The 12841-nt window shown below is 43.6% G+C and overlaps 1 protein-coding gene across 1 annotated transcript in view; it reads left to right on the top strand.

Annotated features, from left to right (window-relative positions):
• The window catches only part of ATM (ATM serine/threonine kinase), a 1319133-nt gene that overhangs the window by 1139291 nt on the left and 167001 nt on the right, over positions 1-12841 (top strand). The window lies entirely within an intron of this gene.

Below are 12841 nucleotides of genomic sequence, written 5' to 3'. Positions count from 1 at the left end.
TAGCCCAGTGGTGCTGGCCCCAGAACCTAATTCTTAGAATGAGAAAAGAGAAATGAGGTTCTGTGTTGACTACAGAGGGCTCAACACTGTCACAAAGGCAGATGCTCATCCTATCCCTAGGGCAGATGAGCTAATAGATACACTGGCACCTGCCACTCTCTTAACACCTTTGATTTGACTGCAGGCTATTGGCAGATCAAATCATCACATGATGCTAAACCAAAAGCTGCTTTTTCAACCATTGGTGGGCATTATCACTTTGCAGTGATGGACTTTGGTCTGAAACATACACCTGCCACTTTTCAGAGGCTGGTGAATACAGTCCTTCAAGGACTGGAAGCCTATAGTGCAGCTTATCTAGCTGATATAGCTGTCTTTAGCTCCACCTGGGAGGATCATCTGGTCCACCTCTGGAATGTTTTGGAGGCCCTGCAAAAATCAGGCCTCACTATCAAGGTCTCTGAGTGCCAGATAGTGCAGGGGAAGTTTGTATATCTGGGCCCCCTGGTATGTGGAGGCCAGATTCAACCACTACAGGTGAAGATCCAAACTATTTTAGATTGGACTCCCTGTGATGCTATTAATTGTGTTTGACCAATGCTTTGTGTTTCACCATTGCGCATATTAGTTGCTCAATGTTCACCAGTAGCACATTACATGTTGTATTCAGTTTAGCTGCCTGTTGGCTTTGACATGGCATTGGACATTACATTTGATATTTAGGTTAGCTGCCTATTGGCTTTAACGTGGAGTTAGACATTGCAGTTGAGACATTGCAGATGAGCTGTGTTTTTCCAAGCTGTGTTTTTCCACATGGTAGACCAAGCTGTGTTTTTTACACCAGACCTTAGCTGATAAGAGCGCGTAGATTTTGTGTTTACCTCTCAATCCAGTCTGAGAACGAGTGAGGCTCGGAGAATTGGCCACTCTCCAAGTTTCTTCGGTTCTCACACTGAGTTTGCTTTTAAGGATGGCTCTGGACTACAGGAGAGTTAGATTGAATCTATCTTGACTTCAGACAGGAACCAGACGCAGTTGCCTGTCTCCCGTTTGGGTAGAAAATCTCTTTCTCGCAGTTGAACTGGAGTCATCAACTTGCAGGTCCCAGAAAGATGAAGCTGAGTTATAGGCCCTACAGCCTTGCCCTACGGTAATGCAATTTTGACTTTTATGCTTTGCTTTGAAGTTATGCTATAATAAAATCACATGTATTTGTTGGGTGCATTGCAACTGAGAAGTACTTTGATATATTTTGCTTTCATTGCTGCGACTACTTTTGAATGTGTGCTGCCAATCTACTAATTTCGTCTCTCAGGAACCTCGTGGTGAAGTAATAATAACAATAAATGTCTTCTTTAAACTCAGAAGTGCATTCCAGAGAGGCTCTGTAAGCTCGGTCATGAGATAAGAGAAGGAAAGCAGAACACCCTACTACACAGACTCAAGTGAGGGCTTTCTTAGTCCTCACTGGGTACTACAGGAGGTTCATTAAGAATTATGGCTCCATTGTAGTCCCTCCTAAAGACCTCACCTCTAAAAGGATGCCTAAGAAAGTGTTATGGACAGCTAGCTGTCAGAAAGCTTTTGAGGATCTCAAACAGGCCATGTGCTCTGTATCTGTGTTGAAAAGCCCCGACTACTCCAAAAAGTATATAGTACAAACAGATGCTTCTGAGGTAGGTATTTGGGGCAGTTCTATCTCAACTTAACACTGAGGGCCAGGACCAACCAGTATCTTTTATAAGTAGAAGGTTGATCCCCAGGGAAAGGCGTTGGTTAGCCATAGAAAGGGAGGCCTTTGCTGTGGTCTGGGCCTTGAAGAAGCTGAGGTCATACCTGTTTGGCACTCACTTCATTGTTCAGATAGACCACAAGCCCCTTCTATGGCTCATACAGATGAAAGAAGAAAATCCCAAACTGTTAAGGTGGTCCATATCCCTACAGGGAATGCATTATACAGTGGAACATAGACCTGGGAATAACCACTCCAATGCAGATTGTCGCTCCAGATATTTCATGTTAGACAATGGAGACTCATCTGGGCAAGGTTAGCCTTCTTGTCCTTCGTTTGGGGGAGGTTGTGTAGGAAAGTATCCTCTTTCTTTCCATGGTTAACCCCATTTTCTGCCTGCTGTCGGTGTGTTTGACTGTGTTCACTGGGATCCTGCTAACCAGGAACCCAGTGATTATGCTCTCTTCCTTCTAACTTGGAAACCTTGTTAGTTACACCCCACATTTGGCATACTGGTGCCTCAATGTAAGTCCCTAGAATATGGCACCCAGGGCATTGTGGTACCAGGGAATCCCCATGGGCTGCAGCATGTATTATGCCACCCATGCAAAGTGTTCTGCAGGCCTGTGGAAGGGTGCATGCACCCTTTACACTACAGATCACTGCACTAGGTCACTGTAAGTCACCCCTATGGCATTAATGATGTCATCCTTAATATCACTGACCATGTCATGAGTGATGTAATATGTGAGGTCATAAGCAGTGCATTACGGGAGCACTAGTTATAGTTAGCTCAGGTAACTATAACTGCTGAATTTCTTTTTTGTACGTGTGACTTCAGAAAGTAAATATAATGTCCCTGTAAACTTAGTTTTTCTTTCAGTGTATTTGTAAGGTTTTTTAAATTCCATTTCCTAACTTTGACGTCCATGTAACCTTTGTTTTTTTTCAGTGAATTTTTAAGGTTTTTTTTAACGTGCAGTAATTTTCATTACTATATGTTAGTCCAACCGCCACCTTTGGCCGTGCTCAGCAGTGGTTGGCCAAAGGCCAGGCCCTGAGGCCAACCCCCCATAAGCACCCAACCTTACACTGTGCATAGCCTTCACCCATGCGCAGCAGAGGTTGCCTGCAAGACTTGGCCTGCGGCCAACCCCACCTAACCACCAAACCCCATGCTGCGCATTGCCCTTTGGCCATGAAAGGCGGGATTTGGCGTGGCCTCTCTGGGTGTGATAATAGTTGTGAGAGGGTGTATCTGGGGGAAAGAGTGGCTGTGAGAGTGTCTGTCTGGGTGTGAGAGTGCGTACATCAGTGTATGCACTCGTCTGTGAGTGGGTGCATGAGGGTGTCAGTGTGTCTGTGAAGTGGGTGCATGAGGGTCTGACTGGGGCTGTGAGTGAGTGCACGGGTGTCTGAGTTGGTATGTATGTGTCTGAGTGGGTGTGAGAGTGGGATCCAATCATTTTTATTCTTTTCATTTTTAAGCCCTTTATTGGCTATCTGGGACCCTGTGGGAGCTCTTGAGGGCTCCCCGCGATCCCTACCTGTATTTTTTTTTCCGTATTTAAAACAATTTATAACAAGGCCTTTACAGGCTAGCTGGGACCGCGGGTGGAGCCTCAAGGCCTCCCCCACGGTCCCACCTTATTTTTGTATTTTATTTTATAAGAAGCCCTTTACAAGCTAGCGGGGGCCATGGAAGGAGCCTCAAGGGTTCCTCCGCAGTCCCTAAATGTTTTATTTTTAATATTTATTTTTTATTTTTAAATAAGCCCTGTACCGGCTATCTGGGACCGCAGGGGAAACCTCAAGGCCTCCCCCACAGTCCCAATGCTTCACCAACCAAATAGCTGCTTTAAGCAGCAGCTCCGTGGTTGCTCTGTGGTCCTGCTGTCAAAAAACATAGTGTTTGCTGGGACTTGGCTGCAGCTTCAAAGCTGAAGCCAAGCCACAGCAAACAGCTGTGTTCTGGGGTGGGCACCCTGGGACATAGCAGGAGCCGGGCTGGGGTGGGGTGGTGGGGGGGGTTGGTGGACCCTAGGGCCATTAGTGGCTCCTCGAAGACCTGGGGAAGTGGTGGTCCCCGGAGCTAATGGGGGGTCCGAAAAAGTCCGCCTTAACATTATTTTGTATTTGACCTGGTGAAGCGGTGATCCCCGGTGCTGCGAAGGGGCCATGGGACCCCTCCGCACCCTATTGCCTAACTGCCCCTGGAGTGCGGGGGAGCTGTGCAGCCTCCCCCTGACCCAAATTTCAATATTCTCTCTGGGTATGTGGTGGTCCCAGGGCACAGGGGGCGTTCGCTAACCCCTCCCCCCCTTTTTGAAGTGCTGGCATCCAATCCGATATAAGTATGGGGCAGTTGGAGCCGCGTCTCTAGATAGATATATTTTTTGGACTTAAATTACTCCAAAACTACTGAATGATTTCGCACCAAATCACAGAAAACATATTCTGCAAAACAGAATCTAGCTTTGTGCCAAATTTGGTGTAATTCTGTTCAGTGGTTCCAGCTGTTGGCGTGTCTAAAATGGACGGATCACCCTGAAACTTTCGTAACACGAGCTGAACAGACCAAAGTGTAAGTTTTGAAAATTCCGTAAAGATTCGTCAAGTGGCAAAACAAAAAATGCTCCGTCTATGGAAACTAGGTCCTAATTATAACCACCTAGTGGCGACCGCCACTAATTAATTATACATAATAAGTATATATATATATATATATATATATATATATATAAAACCTAGTGATGGTCGCACTAGGTAGTTATAGTCACGACCTCATTTCTATAAAAAAAAAAGCTGTTTTTTAGTTGCCTATATCTTTGGTGCTGCTTGACGAATCTTCACAAAATTTCGACAGTCATGTGAACTGCTGTATTTAAAGGGTGATCCGTCAAGCGGGGGCTGAGATAAAGGGGGAGTGAAATTTAGAGCGATTTCAATGTTAATTCAATTTGGTGTAACTCCATCCAGTGGTTTTACCTTAGGGCACGACTTAGGGCCAGATGTAGCAAACTTGGAAATTGCGACTTGCAATTTGTGAGTCGGAGTGACTCGCAAATTGCAAGTCGCAATTTCCAATGCAGAACGGTGTCTCAGACACCGTCTGCGAGTCGGTATGGGGTCGCAAAGACCCACCTCATTAATATTAATGAGGTGGGTCGCAAATTGCGGCCCCATACCGACTATGGGCACTCGCAAACATGGAGGCCTGCTGTAGTCAGCAGACCTCCATGTTCGTGACTGCTTTTAAATAAAGCAGTTTTTTTTTTTTTAAGTGTAGCCCGTTTTCCTTAAAGGAAAACGAGCTGCACTTAAAAAAAAAAAACGAAACCTTTAGTTTCGGTATTTTTTCAGGGCAGGTAGTGGTCCCTGGGACCACTACCTACCCCGAAAAAATAATTTGTGGTCCATTCACAAAGGGGAAGGGGACCCCTTCCAATTTGCAAGTGGGTTACCATCCACTTGAAGTGGATGGTAACTGCAACACCATTTGCGACCGCATATGCGGTCGCAAATGGTATTGCATACCACTACGAATCGCAACTAGGAAGGGAACACCCCTTCCTATTTGCGATTCTGAAATGCATTTTGCGAGTCGGTCCCGACTCGCAAAATGCATTTCTGCATTGGAAACTGGAATTTGCGACTCGCAAACGGCATTTTTTGCCGTTTGCGACTCGCAAATAGTTTCCTGCATCTGGCCCTTAGTTACTTGAGGTAACTCTAACTAGTGAATGTCTATGGTTTTGTACGTTTAAAATCTGAGCCTGACTGTATCGTCTCTGTAACCTTTTGTTTTTTAAGTGAATGTGTGTGTGTGTGTGTGTGTGTGTGTGTGTGTGTATATATATATATTTTTTTCTCTTTTTTCTTTTTTGGTGCAGGGCAGGATAGCTCTGGCCTAAGATTACTGTACTGCCAAGATTGCTGTATTTCTTTGTTATGATGCCAGTGAGACTACCAAGGACTTTACCAAACAAACTCCTTGGTTTATGGACAAATCTGGCCATAGTCATAGGTGCTCTTTAAAGAAATTGTAATTGCACCTTCCCACAGTAGAAGAAGGTCTTGGATCCCTGGACATGGAACTTTATTATATTGCATTGCAGCTGCAGTGGGTGACCAGATGGTTGTAAAGTGTTATTTGTTCAGTTTTTAAGTATGGGATGAATGGTTGCAAGGGAATAGATGGGTTGCGATGCCTGCTCGAGCAGTGTGTAAAATTAATGAAGGTCGCAAGATATTGCATGACTAGAATGCTTTCAGGCACTAAGACCAAGGAGCTTTTTACCCCACAACTACAAGTGTAGCCATTGCCAGTTTTTCATAAGTTAGCTATTAGAATAGTAACCAGAGCAAGCGAGGTTGCTTGCTGGTGTGAGGTCGTTTGATGACTTAAATGAGCAAGGTAGGTTTCACCCATTCCAAACACTTAAGAACTCAAGTCAAATGGGTGTTTGGGCAATTCCTGTTATTCAATGCAATACTGGAAGTGATACAGAAATGTTGGGGCTAAAAATACCCAGTAGTGCATGTTATATTGGATAAAATGCTAATAATTTTAACTTGCAAAGAGCAGTGACACAGATCTATGGAGCATTAGTGGTGATGGAGATAAAACATCAGATAGCGATTGGCGTAGGTTAATGGTATTCCCCATCAGTGTGGCATGTAATGCAAAATTTAAACTTTTGCGGTTTAATATGTTGTATCATACATGTATAACCCCATTCAAATTTGATAAAGTGTTTACAGGATCCCCTGATAGATGCCCTGTGTCAATGGTGTCCGGTGTAGACCTCACACGTGTTCTGGTGTTGTCCGGAGCTCATTATATATTTGACTGCGGTATTTGACTAAAGATTTTGAAAGTGGACAATGGGAATAATTACAGAAGGCATGTTGAGTCGAAATTTCCTTGTGCAGTACCCCTGTGACAGTATGCTTCTTGCTTGAACCCTTGTGGCAGACCAGTTGTTTTCTAATGCAAGACACTTGTGTCACACACCTCTTGATCCATAAGCTCTACCTTCCCTTTTAAGTACACTGTAAAGCTTAGTTTTTGACTCACAAATAAGGATCTATTGTGCAGTGACTGACTCTATACTAGTTACAGCTGGTTTAGGTGTCCTCTAAGGGAGGACAACTCCAGGAGAAAGACTTTACCTGAGTGGCCTCACCAAATGGTGCATACCACGTTGAACAGACTGACTGATTCCCCACTCTCCATCATGTGTTTAGGGCTTTTAGCCAAGACTGTCTACAGGGAAAACACAATTTGCAATGTGACCATTTCCCCCCAAACTTTTGCTGTGGATACATGACTATCTAAAATCTAAATCCACTCTGCATGGATTGGTTCCCCCTCCAAACCTCTGGAACAAAATTACAGTTTGATTGGACATTTGGAGATACTAGCTGTTCCCTCTCACTTATTGTTCACCTTTTCATTTGCTGAAGCACTGCACGCTCAGCAGAGAAAGGACAGGACCAAAGATAGAATTCATGACTGTCTTCCTTAAAGCAGTACCCAATACTTAGGACGAAGGGGAAGGTCTATTCTGATGAACGGGAAGTAGATTGCTTTGTGTGCTTAGTACCTGGCTTGGAAATCCATAACTTAAGATCCTGTGCATTTGTGCTACAACAAAGTGCATTGCGCTGCAGAGTGGGATCAAGACTGACCGTGCTGGAGGTACAGTGTGCGCACCCACTATTCTGCTTGCTGAAGTATTGTAGGCCTGAGGTCCTCATGTTACATGACAAGGGGTACCCCTGGAGGTGGCCAGTCACCATTGTGAATATTTACATTCAGTATCACCATCTTAATCTGACCTGACGAGAGACATGCTGTGATATGACTAATCACCATTGTGAGCGCATCCCTAGCAGGTCTGTGGCAGTCATGTAGCTTTACAAGAAGTTCCTTGTGTAGTGGTGCCTCACTATCGTGAGCTACTGTTGACCACTGCACATGTGAGGACTTATGTATCCCTCTAAACGCCACGCAGTGCTATAGCCCATCATATGTTCTATGCAGCTTGACCCAAATTGACCTATTAGCCATCACATCTAGAGTAATAACCACAAGCTGCAACAAAGTCTCACTCTGCATATATGCATCCATCCTCATGGGTAAGTGCGACTCCAATGGCTGTTTTCCTCTGCAACTGAAACCCTTTTGCATAGCTGTCGAGAACAAGCGCACACACTTGCATCACAGCAGGCCAGCTGGCAGTGCCTTGGCCCTTCATCCACCACTACAAGACTGTGTGCCTTCACCGCCTCTACTGACCTTGTGAGGCTCCACAATGTTATAAAAAGCTTAAAGCCCTGCTTAGCATATTAGTGATAGGATTGCATTTATAGCAACTTCCCCAAACAACTTGATATCACAGAACTTTTTTAAGTTAATGTTCATAGTAACTCACTGTCCTAAAGTCATATCTCTTCTATAAAGAGTAACACTGCTTGCAGAATCCATTTCTGGTGAGCGATAATTGTGTGACAATCTATTGTGATATATTCTTGTGCTGCTTAATCTAGACATTATACACTACACCAGCATCCAAGTGTAAGAGTTGACTGTTGGGCTCAAAGACACCCTTAAAATTAAAGTCAGAAAAGGCGACCATTGATATTTTAGAGAGCTTACAGCAGTATCTAAGCTCTGCAAATTTAAGGTCATTGGCAATGCTTATTGCAAGAAGTGCCTAACTGCCCCTGCGTTACCTCCTTAGAATTGGATTGACAAGGCACATGTCTAAAGCTTTCTCCAGGTTGTCTCTAATTGTGGAAATGGTTCCTTTAACCACATAATCCAGGAGTTGTAACCTCCATTATAAATGGTCATCAAAATTATGTCAAAGCAAATCCTGGAGTGTGACTTTGACTCTGCGAATGCCATTGCTCTGTCTACGAGTACGGCTGCCACACTGCCGGGACATGCTTGGATGCATTCCACTGGCTTTTCTAGGGTGTTCAGGCTATGCTTCCTTAGAATGCTTCAAGAACAGCATTGCACCCCTGCTCTGGGCTTGGCCTTCCCTATCACAGCGATTCTACCACAAATAGTGAAAGTCATGCAGTTACTCTATGGCTCTGAAGTCCAGACTATGGCAATCATCTTAGCCTGGTTAAATGCTTTAGCAGCTGTTCCATTTTATTCAAAGCAGCGTTTGATCTTGAAGGACCTACCAGCTCCTCTAGATGGCAGAGGATTGTCCGATTCCTCCCTTGTATATCACCATCTTCTGGTAGGGGGAAGGGTCTCCTATTTTGTAACCAATTTGGGAGTGATTACAAAGTAATGTTGGGTCGCCTAACTGATACACCCTGTCCTTCCTTCCAGACCTCCTGCTTCTTTCAGGACATGCTTGCTGACTCATGCCTTGAGCTAGAGGTAGACACCTTTGCCTTACAGGAAATGGTAGCTATGAAAGTGGTGCTTCCACAAGCGAGGAGCACAAGATGTTGCTTATCTGCTAGTCCCGAAGGAGTATAGATCTTAAAGCCTATCCTGGATCCCAACCCTCTGAACTTGATCATTAGTCAGGACAAATTAAAGATGCTGTCCTTGGTAAAGGTCCTCTTGCCTTTAAACTTAGACGTCTCTGGACCTCCACTACACCTACTTCTTTCTTCCCCGTCCATAAGTGCTACTTCTACACTATCAGTTTGTGATCTTCCCTTTCAGACTGACAAAAAAAAATCATGTACTTTTTCCAAGATGCTGGCAGGTGGAGGTTGAGAATCCTTGTATTTTCATTGTTGGATGACTGCTAGGCAGTTGTCCTTGTTACTAGTCAAGGCACATCTCACGCGAATGGTGACTTACCTGCATGGCGTAGTCCTTACAGTTAGTGTCCAGAAGCCTCAGTTTCTGTATGCGCTTCTGCTGATCTTGCATCTGTCAAGAGTACTGCAAATCGTGAGAGAGAAATGATCATAGCTGGTTCTGGTCACCCCTGACTGGATGAGAACAAGCTGTCTGTTGGCACGGAGTATTAATCTTCCAATTCCTCTCTCATATAGAAGAGACCTCTATCCCAATCCCGAGAAGCTGTTGCTGCAGGCACTAATATTGTGTGGTGCTGTTTAGAGTGCTTTTGCCTTTCTGCTGAGATGGCAGAGATCATTGTGGCAACAAGGAAGCCTGCAATTAAATTAATGTACGTAGGCTGCTGGACTATCAATCAATAAATAACTTTATTTCGGCTGAAAGCCATAAAAATATCCGGAGAACAGCAAACCATAATCATGCAAAAAATTAATAAATAGATAAAGGTAAGAGTTCCACATAATGCATTAAAAAGCACTAACAAATTTTCTTGGTTAAATTAGTAAAACACACAATTGTAAAAACAATGCAGGACAGATATCAAGTTTTGGAATCCTGGGGACCTGTCTATCTTAATTCCACATAATCTATTTCTACCTAAAATAATTTAATCTAGAATAAGTTATTAAAAAACAAAATTATGACAGCAATACAAGGCTAAGCCTTCCTGTCTTGTTTACACTTAGTGGTCTTTTGCCTAGAGTGATTATGGCTATGCCAATCGATCAACAGAATTTTCTCTGATTCTTATAGCCCATGCGCTTTGTAGATACCTTGCAACTGCAAAGACTACCTTGTCGCTTCTGTCACTTGCAAGAATTCGTAAGGATATGTTATGTTTCTTTATCCCCATTAACCTACATAGAGGGATAATCCACTTCTTCCTAGAAGCCGAATATCTGGGACAAAAAAAACATGAAGTGTGCAAGTGTCTCTGGATGCTCAGTGCAAAAATGACAAAAGCTCGAGTTGTAGTCCTCCTTGCTCCATCTTACAGTGAATGTCTTAAGTGGCAGTATCCCTAGCTTAATCTGATAAAAAGGGTTTTGACATGGGGGGGGGAGTTATGTTGTCCATAGAGGCCTCAAACTTCGGGCTACATTTGTGATCTAAAAACTGTAGCGCCCTACTACCTTGGATTTTATTGGTCCATGTTTGTACCAAGATAGTCTCCCAGTAGCACCGACTTATGCGTGCCTTTGCTTCCTTTGTTAAATTACAAGGATCTCTCCACACCTCCTCCATTTTAATGAATTGACACATATCTCTAATGTATTTAAGCCAAGGAATTTTTAATACACCACCATCCGCTAAAAGCTCAGCTACTGCTACTTGGTAGGTGGACAAGTATTCGGATGTCCAAAGGCGGACCCAGTGCATAAGAGGTCTTAAGGCAATCTTGTTGTGGATCTCATTTAGGGCTAAGTAAAATCTAAGGGGATTAAGGTGAGTACCCATCGGTAATTGCAAGAAATTACGCAAAAAGCGGTTTTCCACCGTCGTCAAGCCTCTAGAGTTACAATGCCCCCATAGCTCAGCACCATAAATTGTAGCAGCCACTGCCGCTGCCTTGTATACTGTGATGGCAGGTGAGATTTCTCCTTCCGAGATGTTAGCAATTTTCCTCCCTATCACTACTGACCTCTGTCGGAGGACAGACAAACTCTTCTCAATCTGCGCCGACCACCGTTGGTCATCCGATAATCTGATCCCCAGGTAGTCAAATTGACTAACTCTCTCTACCGATTGTCCTGCTATGGTAATTTTCCCCCTGAAGGACTTATGCAAATTAAAGGCCATGAACTTGGTTTTGGAGAGATTTATCTCAAGGCCTCTCTTGGTGCAAAAATTAGAAAAAGCATCAAGTTCGTTTTGGAGGCCCATTGGGGTTCTTGAGATCAATAAGGTATAATCCGCGAACATTAAGATAGGGACAGGAATTCCTGCTAACTTTGGGGCGTCATGGTTACAGTTCATCAGCTGGTCAACCACACCGTTGATAAAGAGGTTAAACAGGATGGGGGCCAAGACACACCCCTGTCTGATTGGGCTAAGTTTGTTTATTGGTGCGAGTCAAAAGGCCTCCCTCCCTTTAAATCCAACCTTTCCTATGCCTCCTGATTTACATTATGCCTTATGATTTACATTATCCTTCGCTCTTTGTGGCCTTGCGGTGGCTACCGTCAAGGGCAATCTGTTTGTTCTGTCTTCTTTATGTGTCTGTCTCTTCATCCTTCCCTGTTTTGATAGCTGTATGTGATGTTTTCTAAAAGGTTTGTTTTACCTGTCCTCTCCCCTTTCTTTTTTTTTTTTGCCTTACTGGGATTTGAACTTGTTTTGACTTTCCTGGTGGAATCCCCACTCAAGCTGTTGCTTAGTTGCCAAGTTTAACTTATTACTCTAAAAATATTTATGTTGGTAGTAATTACTTCTGCTTGCAGGATTGGAGAGCTTCAGGGTCCTTCAGATGATTTGCCTTTTACAGTTTTCGATCCCAATACGTTGGTACTTTGCACCTACCCATCCTTCTTACCAAAGCTAGTTTTGTCCTTTCATGTGGCTCATTTAGGTACACATTAATGAAAATTGTGCAGATCCAACCTGATACTTCTGAATATTCTAAAGGTGAGAAATCTATGTTTAGATAAGAGTATCGACCAGAACACTTTTTCCAAAAGTTAGTAACTTGTTCTTCTGGTGCCTACATAACTTCTCAACAGATTACACACTGCCCTTCCTCTCCTGCAATTAAATAGTTATGTGAAAAATAAGATCCACTGACTTGCATACATATTGTTCTATGTTTGTCACTGTCTGTGCTCTTTCGGTTCTTCTCCACACACACCAATGAGAAGCAGAAATAATATCAGGAACTGAGGTCAGCCTATTGATGGGTGCCTACTAAACCCTGATGACCTCACATCTGGAGGTAGTGTTACTACTGAAGCCACTTGCCGTCTTCTAGGGGTCTTGGAGAGTCACTGCTGGGTAAATATTTTCTGGACCAGTCTGAAGCCTGTAACAAATATAAATAAGGCGAGGAATCTGTGGGAAGATTATTTATACCACAGGTAAGCAAGTTTTGTTTCTCACTGTGTGTATCCATGTAGGTTACTTAGCTTTGTTCTTTAGTAATGTTAGGCTAATCCGGGTACCCTTCTCACTATATGTAGTAGAGTGAGGAGGATGCCCAGCCCTATTCCTAAAGTTAATGATAGACTGATAGCTTCCTACTGCTGCCTCATGTAACGTATACACCT

This window comes from Pleurodeles waltl, chromosome 8, assembly GCF_031143425.1.
Source record: "Pleurodeles waltl isolate 20211129_DDA chromosome 8, aPleWal1.hap1.20221129, whole genome shotgun sequence".
NCBI classification, from domain to species: domain Eukaryota; kingdom Metazoa; phylum Chordata; class Amphibia; order Caudata; family Salamandridae; genus Pleurodeles; species Pleurodeles waltl.
Note: the sequence above shows the minus strand (reverse complement) of the source record. Positions and strands in the feature narration are given on the sequence as shown.